This window comes from Schistocerca gregaria, unplaced genomic scaffold (genome assembly GCF_023897955.1).
Source record: "Schistocerca gregaria isolate iqSchGreg1 unplaced genomic scaffold, iqSchGreg1.2 ptg000198l, whole genome shotgun sequence".
NCBI classification, from domain to species: domain Eukaryota; kingdom Metazoa; phylum Arthropoda; class Insecta; order Orthoptera; family Acrididae; genus Schistocerca; species Schistocerca gregaria.
This window is the reverse complement of record NW_026061736.1, coordinates 7,521,220-7,529,743: the sequence shown is the minus strand read 5'-3', so window position 1 is coordinate 7,529,743 and position 8,524 is coordinate 7,521,220. Positions and strand designations below refer to the sequence as shown.

Sequence of the window (8,524 nt, the reverse complement as noted above, 5' to 3'; positions counted from 1 at the left end):
GGAGAGGGTGGCCCAACCGCGCCCGGTACCCGCGAAGATCTCTCGACAGCAGGACAGTGGGTGAAGCATCTAATACCTGGGGTGCACCATGCGACGCACCAGACTCCCCACTGCCGCTACACTCCGAGGCAGCAGCCTGAAGACGGCTGACCGCGGCCATCAACACGCTCAGCTGTTCGCGAAGAGTGGCCAGCGTCCGTACACAGCAGTCACACATCCTATCCATCCTAAGGAATCAATTTACCGAAGAGACTTAATCAACTTTTAAGTAGACTGCTAATTCACTAAAGGCGATTGATTACTGACTAAACTGTGATTGCTAACCACTTCTTGTGGAAAACAATGAAAATAGCACTACCTGTCTCTGGACTGTATTCAAAACAAACACTAGCACTACTGGCACTATGGCTGACTACAAGGACTCTCTCTGACTGTATTCAAAACAAACACGAAATCTATGTAACACTATTACTAGCACTCGACAATTAAAGCTTCCTAAAAGCAAAAACACACGGAAGAAGAAGTGACAAGTAAGAAAAATAGAGTTAATACTTAAATTAAGGTAGCTCGCTGCACAGCAGACGTGAAGCAGCCGGCGGTTAGGGCGACACATGAACTTACAACATAAAAGTAATAACAGATAGAAATACATGTTCATGAACCTGAGAGAAAATCAGTCCATAAGTTTAAGCAAACGCTATCAGCAGTACAATGAGAATCAGCTTAATTTTTCAATTAACTCCTCGACAGAATAAAAGGAGTGACCCATGAGGAAACACTCCAGTTTCGATTTGAAAGCGCGTGGATTACTGCTAAGAGTTTTGAATTCGAGTGGCAGCTTATTGAAAATTGATGCAGCAGTATACTGCACACATTTTTGCACATGAGTTAAGGAAGTCCGATCCAAATGGAGGTTTGATTTCTGCCGAGTATTAACCGAGTGAAAGCTGCTTATTGTTGGAAATAAACTAATATTGGTAACAAGAAACGACAATAACGAATATACATATTGAGAGGCCAATGTCAAAATACCCAGACTCCCTGAACAGAAGTCGACAAGAGGTTCGTGAACTCACACCACTTTTTGCCCGAACCTCCAGTTTCTGAGCCAAAAATATCCTTCTAGAATGGGAAGAGTTACCCAAAAACATAATACCATACGACATAAGTGAATGGAAATAAGCAAAGTAGACTAATTTACTTGTCGAAGTATCACTCACTTTCGGCACCGTTCCAATAGTGAAAATGGCAGTATTAAGTCTTTGAACAAGATCCTGAACGTAGGCTTTCCACGACATCTTACTATTTATTTGAACACCTAGGAATGTGAACCGTTCAGTTTCACCAATCATATGCCCATGCTGTGAAATTAAAACGTCAGGTTTTGTTGAATTGTGTGTTAGAAAATGTAAAAACTGAAGCTTACTGTGATTTAACGTTAGTTTATTTTCTACAAGCCATGGACTGAGGTCATGTACTGCACTACTTGAAACGGAGTCAATGTTGCACCCAACATCCTTTACTACCAAGCTAGTGTCATCAGCAAACAGAAATATTTTAGAGTTACCCGTAATACTTGAGGGCATATCATTTATATAAATAAGGAACTGGAGCGGCCCCAACACTGATCCCTGAGGAACCCCCTCCCCCTTGACAGTACACCACTCAGATCCCTCATCACACTGTATTACTTTCCCCCATTCCCATAGATCGTTCCCTAATGATCTTCCTGAAACACTCTACAACTTCTGATTCTGTCAGTTCTTTCAGGTCCCATCTCCTTAAATTCCCACCTTTTTCCAGTTTCTTCAGTTTAATCTACAGTTCATAATCAATATATTGTGATCAGAGTCCACATTTGCCCCTGGAAATGTCTTACAATTTAAAATCTGGTTCCTAAATCTCTGTCTTACCATTATATAATATAAATGAAATATTGCAGTATCTCCAGGTCTCTTCCACGTATACAATCTTCTTTCATGATTTTTGAACCAAGTGTTAGCTATGATTAAGTTATGCTCTGGGCAAAAACCTACCAGGCGGCTTCCTCTTTCATTTTTTACCCCCATTCCATATTCACCTACTACGTTTCCTTTTCTTCCATTTCCTACTGTCGAATTCCAGTCACCCATTAATATTAAATTTTCATCTCCCATCACTATCCGAATGATTTCTTTTATCTCATCACACATTTCATCAATTTCTTCATCATCTGCGGACTACTTTTACGACTTTGGTAGGCGTGGGATTCGTGGCTATCTTGGCCACAACAATGCGTTCACTATGCTGTTTGTAGTAGCTTACCCGCATTCCTATTTTTATTAATTATTAGACCTACTTATGCATTAGCTTCATATTAGCCTTCCTAATACTAAAATCTATATCCGATGTTAACAATGACGCCGGTGGATGGACTATCAGGAAATTACTGACCGTCGAGAAAGTCACAAATATAACCGACAAGCTAATGGGCCCTTCACAGGAAAAGGTTTTTTGCCAGAAAACGGGGAAAATTGAAACCCAGCAAATGAGTAAAAAAATGTATATTCACTGACAAAAAAAATAGTGTACGCACACAACAATAGTCTGGGATTACTCTATTACGTAATACAGTTTTTGTGATTGTATCTTGCAGCTTTAGTTATTTTTAATTAAAAGAGGCTTTAAAAGGACAGAAAGAACGTGTTGGACTACGCTACAGATCGTTCTGTTAGCACAGTCTTTACTTTGTAATCACTTTCGTTGACTTCGGCAACTCTCAACAGAAATCTCCAACCTAACCGAGACAATGTGCTGCGATACAGCCGAGATCATGACAAGAGAATGGGCTACATCACACTCGAAGTAAATGTATATAGGTAAGGATCCCCATGACCTGTATACGTCTGTTATAAAAAATCTCCAAGCCACTCTCCTCAAATAGACCGCAATCTTCTCTTGACCTTCAACTGTTACTATTTCAGAATTAAAAACCAGATTCAAAGAAAATTTGGCTACAAGGCACAAAACTAGAAAAATAAAAATAATAAAAGTGAGAACGTGAAACATGTTAGCAATAACCATAAACAGGAGATTTACAGAAAATATAATTGAGAAAGGAAATCATTAATATTATCGACCGTTTAGGAACTCTAGGCTACGAAAGGCATGAAAACACATATCGAATAAGTGGTGGAAGAGTTAGTGTGTTTTAAGATTAAATCCAAACAAGAATTAGAGAAAAATATATCGAAGTAAGGCCTCTATTACGAAAAATTGCTAAATCTCGAGACAAATTGTGTCCTTCTGTATTAGATGAAATGTTTTGGCCCCTAGTACGGATGAAACAGTATCTGCAGTATCAACAGGAACTTCGGATATGTGTTTCATATTTCATCCAAGCCTGCAGTCTATAAATATTTAAACAAAATACTAAAACAAAATACCACTACAGGGGAATTACTTACGAAGTAGTTCTTGGTAAAGAAACACAGGACACAATTACGTATGTAGGCTTAATACGAACTACAACTGTGTTTATAAATCGCTATAGTTGCCTTGGACTAACGACGAGCAAATATCAATATAACCTGTACGCTTTTCAAAGCTGTTATCCATGAAAAAGCCAAACTACGTATCGTGAACAAAATACAATTTAACACCGAAACAATGACATTAGCTGACAATGGCCACAGACTTTAGTCAATGGGCACTGTTGAAAATTTGTGCCAGACCAGGATTAGCACCCGAGTCCCCTGGTTACGAGGGAGAGGCAATGATCACTGTGTCCGAATTACACAGTGGTCAACAGAATAGCACGAACTGCCCGAGCATGCCGTTCTTTAGATCCAAATTCTCAATTTCTCCATAGACTGCTAATGCACTGCTCCTTGAACATAATCCTCCTCCCTTTAATTATACAGTACATGGCCAAAAAAACAGACACCAAATATATGCAAACTTGGCCTTACGAACATTGCAGACGTCGTCTATGTAACACACGTCAAACTTCAAAGAATTTATCAATTCGTTGCATTGTTTACTATAGACCACAAATCAAGTAACGTAAAAAAAGCACTGCGTCTATTGAGATCATGATTCAGAGTTAAAAAAAACTAATAAGTCGCCTACATATTACAGTTGCTGCCGAAAGAGGAGAACCATTATTTTCCCACAAAAGGAAATCTAGTTAAAATGACGCTTCTATTTCGGTTAGTTTATGCGGTTACTAAAATATGCAGTGAAAGTTACATAGTGGACTCTACCCTCCCCCCACCAGAAACGTAGTTATCGTGGCTGTTGTGAGACTTTTGTACACAGTTAGAGAAAGTGTGTTAAATGTGGCGCGGACGGAAACGCTAGGCTACGCTACAGGGCAATCTGCTCGCACAACGTTTAGTCGGCATTCATAATCGTTGGCGTAAACAACTCTCAATCAAATTACCACCTTCCAACCTAACTTAGATCTCGGGCTACACTACCAATCGGCCTGTCATCACAACCAAAAATTCATTGAGGGGGGTGGGGGGATTTCCTGTAGCTCTCTCTAATGTATCTCTAGGCAAAACTGCCAGTTTTGTCAGACTCAACAGCAAGATTTAGCAATGGTAAACACTTTTGAGACGGCTCGTAATTTTAGAATAGTCCTCTTCGTCTTACTTGGCATAAATTGTTCGCTGGCGTCCCAGCAGCTAGCTCCCTCAGTGTCTGCTTCTGCCATCGCACCACGCTAGTCTGCTGTTGTCCTAGCAGACCGAACACACCGCACATCCGATACCTTCGGAACCACTCACTGGCCAGTTAGCAACTGAGCGGAACACTGTTTACATCGTGAAAGGAAAACTATGCAAAGATGTACACTTAAATGGCACGACTGAGTAGCACACACACAGTAATATCTGAGGAATGTCCTTCGACACGCGCAGAACGAAAGTCTTCTCGCGAACGTACAGCGTCTCTGAAAAAAAATCTCGTGACTATATTCCGGCGTTACGGCCAGGTTCTCATACAAATGAGCAAAAAAGGGTACATTTGAAATTCTTTTTGAGACAATGAAAATACATTCGAAAGATCTGTTTGGGAATTACGAGTGATAATACTATGAGCTTGATTTTAGATTTTCAATAAAAAATGGCGCCCGTAATTATGATTTGATCAAGGGCCTGCGAGACTGGAGTACGCAGAGCGCGTGCAGTGTGGCACCTCATATGTTACCTTAATTCAAAAATGGGTAACATCAGTTGATACTACATTATTCCTCTGAAATTGAAAATGGATAACATCAGTCGATAAAACATAAAATTTATGGGAGCGTATACCTAACCGCAATGAAACAACCTTAAATTTAACGATACAGTGCTAATTCGAACTTTGAGTTCGATTTTTGAGGGTTTGTTTCACTCCTTATGCCTACACAAAAATTAGTTAATATTAACAAATGTCATATTATAGCTATAAGTTCCTAAGAAAAGTGTTTACTTTTAGGGGTCAGAGGTAGATGTTAAGAGAACGAACCACTTTTAATTTATGCTGCATGCCGTTCTGAGAAAATAGTTACCCGAAAAAAATGTGTTCAAAGTTTAGGGAAAACATTTAGTTATATTATTACTTCGATTTGCATGAACTGAGTGTTACATATATATTTTTAATGTCGCTGAAAACGAATCTGAAGTCAGATTTTCAATATTCAAAACAGCTAATCCAATACGGAGGGCAACCGATTATGTTTTGACCAATTTTTACCAAAAATGTATTTTCGTTATTTACGTTTAGTCTGCAAGTCAAGGAGTATTTATCAACCCTTCCTCTACCTCTGATTGTTCCTAGGCAGCAACTTCCTGTTCTTCTTGGCAGGAAAAGCCGATCTGTCAAAGCTGGATATGCAGCACTCGGCAGCCTGCACTTGATATTCGTCCGTATTTTCGGTGAGTATGTTTGCATGCATTCTGCAGTATGAATCATTTTGAGCACGTGCGACACGGGACGAGTTATCATCTACATCTATATGGATACCCTGCAAAACACATTTAAGTGCCTGGCAAAGGGTTCATCGAATCACCTTCACAACTGATAATTAATTGAAACCCTCAGCTGCCGACAGGTGTTGTTGATATACTTCGATGGGGACAGCTGAAAAGTGTGCCCCTACTGGGACTCGAACCCAGAATCTCCTGCTTACAAGGCAGACGCTCAATCCATCTGAGCCATCGAGGGCACACATGAACAGCACGACTGCAGGAATTTATCCCTCGCACGCTTCCCGTGAGACTCACATCCCCAACCGTCCACAATCCGCATACGTAATGTACTTAATAGGTATTTGTCCATCCACTCATTACTGGCTCACACTAAGGTGACGATTCCCGTAAGAGTTCCGGCAACCTGTGCGCATTCGCACAGACGAAGGTCAATGGCTGGGTAACGTTTAACCATAGATATGAAGATAGTAACTGCTCTCGAAAGAACAGGCGCCACTGACGACCTTGCAACTCTTCTAGAATACATGATAGACCGGCCGATGTGGCCGAGCGGTTGTAAGCGCTTCAGTCGGGAGCCACGCGACCGCTACGGTCGCAGGTTCAAATCCTGCCTCGAGCATGGGTGTGTGTGATGTCCTTAATTTAGTTAGGTTTAAGTCGTTCTAAGTTCTAGGAAACTGATGACCTCAGATGTTAAGTTCCAAAGTGCTCAGAGCCATTTGAACCATCAGTCCCTATGTTTACACACTACTTACAGTAACTTATGCTAAGGACAACACACACACAACCATGCCCGAGGGAGGACTCGAACCTCCAACAGGGGGAGCCGCGCGAACCGTGACAAGGCGTTGGACACATGGCGGGTACCCCGCGCGGCTCATGGCAGCCGTGACACTGCTTCAAACAATGGACTGTAGAAACTTTTGTAAAGCACGGATTAAAAAAAAAAAACTTTCTGTTCCAAGAGTCTAGACAAGTACACCTTTAAAAAATGCAACTACAAAGAAATTGAATTTTCGAACGTTTTGAATGAGAACCTGTCCTTATGGAACACCGTTGATCAAATGTCACAGGGATTATATACTCAGGTTTCACATGTGGATTAACACTTTCTAATCAATATCCGGAATGAGCAGGGCTTAAAACTTTGAAGAGTTAAATTTCAAGGGCCGTTCTCTTGTATGCAAATAGTTTCACAGTAGAAATTTCTCTAGTTTTATTTATTAATTTATTTATTTATTTTTTGCTGTAGGTAAAGAAGGATAGCATTGTGAGGAGGGGGAAGGGGGGGGGAGGAATCTTGCATCTCCCACCTTGGAATTCTCAGTACAGAATTTTTATTCATTACGAGATTCTTAGCCACTTGCAGAAGTGATTTCGAGTGATTCTGCAAAACTTTTCCTTTAGCCAATCGTAGCAACTATAGGATTCCGTTCCTGCTGCATGACATGTCTCGGAACTTAAACTGACCAACTCATTTGCATAAAGAGCTAGCTTATCATCCGCTTCTTTACTTGCGTAGACCGTTCATGGTCTGCAAAGAATTTTTTTCTTTAATCGTTTTTTTATGTCTTTTATAAACTGCAACACTTTCTAAACTTTCTAAACTTAGCGCCGTTGAAGCATGGTCTTTTACTGAATGATCAAAAAGCAATGCTGACAGCTGGAGTCCAAGGTTTTTGTTAATCAAGCCGTTTGTATTCTTGTGGTGATATCTCCGTACAGTCTTTCATTCCCTAACGAATATTTCTTTATATCTAATTGAGAAGTGAAATACCGGTTTTCATAGATGCAGATTTAAAATATTTTAATATAACGCAATAAATATTTCATTAAAATTTTCATCCCCTTATGCTCGAAGTTCCAAAACCAGAAAAACACGTAGTTTTTAAAAATTGTAACATATTAGCCGAATACGAATTGTCAGATATATTTAGCAATCCTTTCATAATGAACCATTTTCTGAAACATCTCACACCCTTTAGGGGTTGGGTTTTCAAAAACAATTAAACACGTATTCTTCTATTTAGAGCCGAGGAGCCAAATTCAAATCTTCATCCATTTAATTCTAAAAATGCTTTCATAGTGAAATATTTCATAAAACATTACATCCCCTATTTCACTCTATTAGTGAGTTAAATTTCCAAAAGCAACGAAACACATTTTTTTTACATCCAACCGAGATGTCAAATACCTATTTTCATAGATGTAGCTATAAAAATGCTTCAGTAGTTCTTTAATAATGATTTATTTTCAAAAAACCTTCACTAATTATTTTATCCCCCAATGGAAGAATTTCGGAAAATGCTAAAAACCTGTTTCTTTTTTGTATCTGACTGAGACACCAAATGTCAATTTTCATAGTTTTGTAGTTATAGCTTCAATAGGGACATAGGGACATATTTAAAAAAAAAGACTTTCAACCCATGTTTCACCCACATAGGAGTGAAATTTCGAACAATCTCTTCTTAAATGATGCTTTCAGCGTAAGATTTACACCTTCATCAAATTTCAAGTCCGTATACTTTGCAGGTTGGGCTGGAAGGCTATGGGTCAGTGAAACCTGT

General features: G+C 39.6%; 1 non-coding gene across 1 annotated transcript; it reads right to left on the bottom strand.

Moving 5' to 3' along the window:
* Positions 1-6,118: 6,118 nt before the first annotated feature.
* Positions 6,119-6,193, bottom strand: Trnat-ugu (transfer RNA threonine (anticodon UGU)). The gene has a single exon. It is a non-coding gene; the product is annotated as a tRNA-Thr (tRNA).
* Between the last annotated feature and the right edge of the window lie 2,331 nt (positions 6,194-8,524).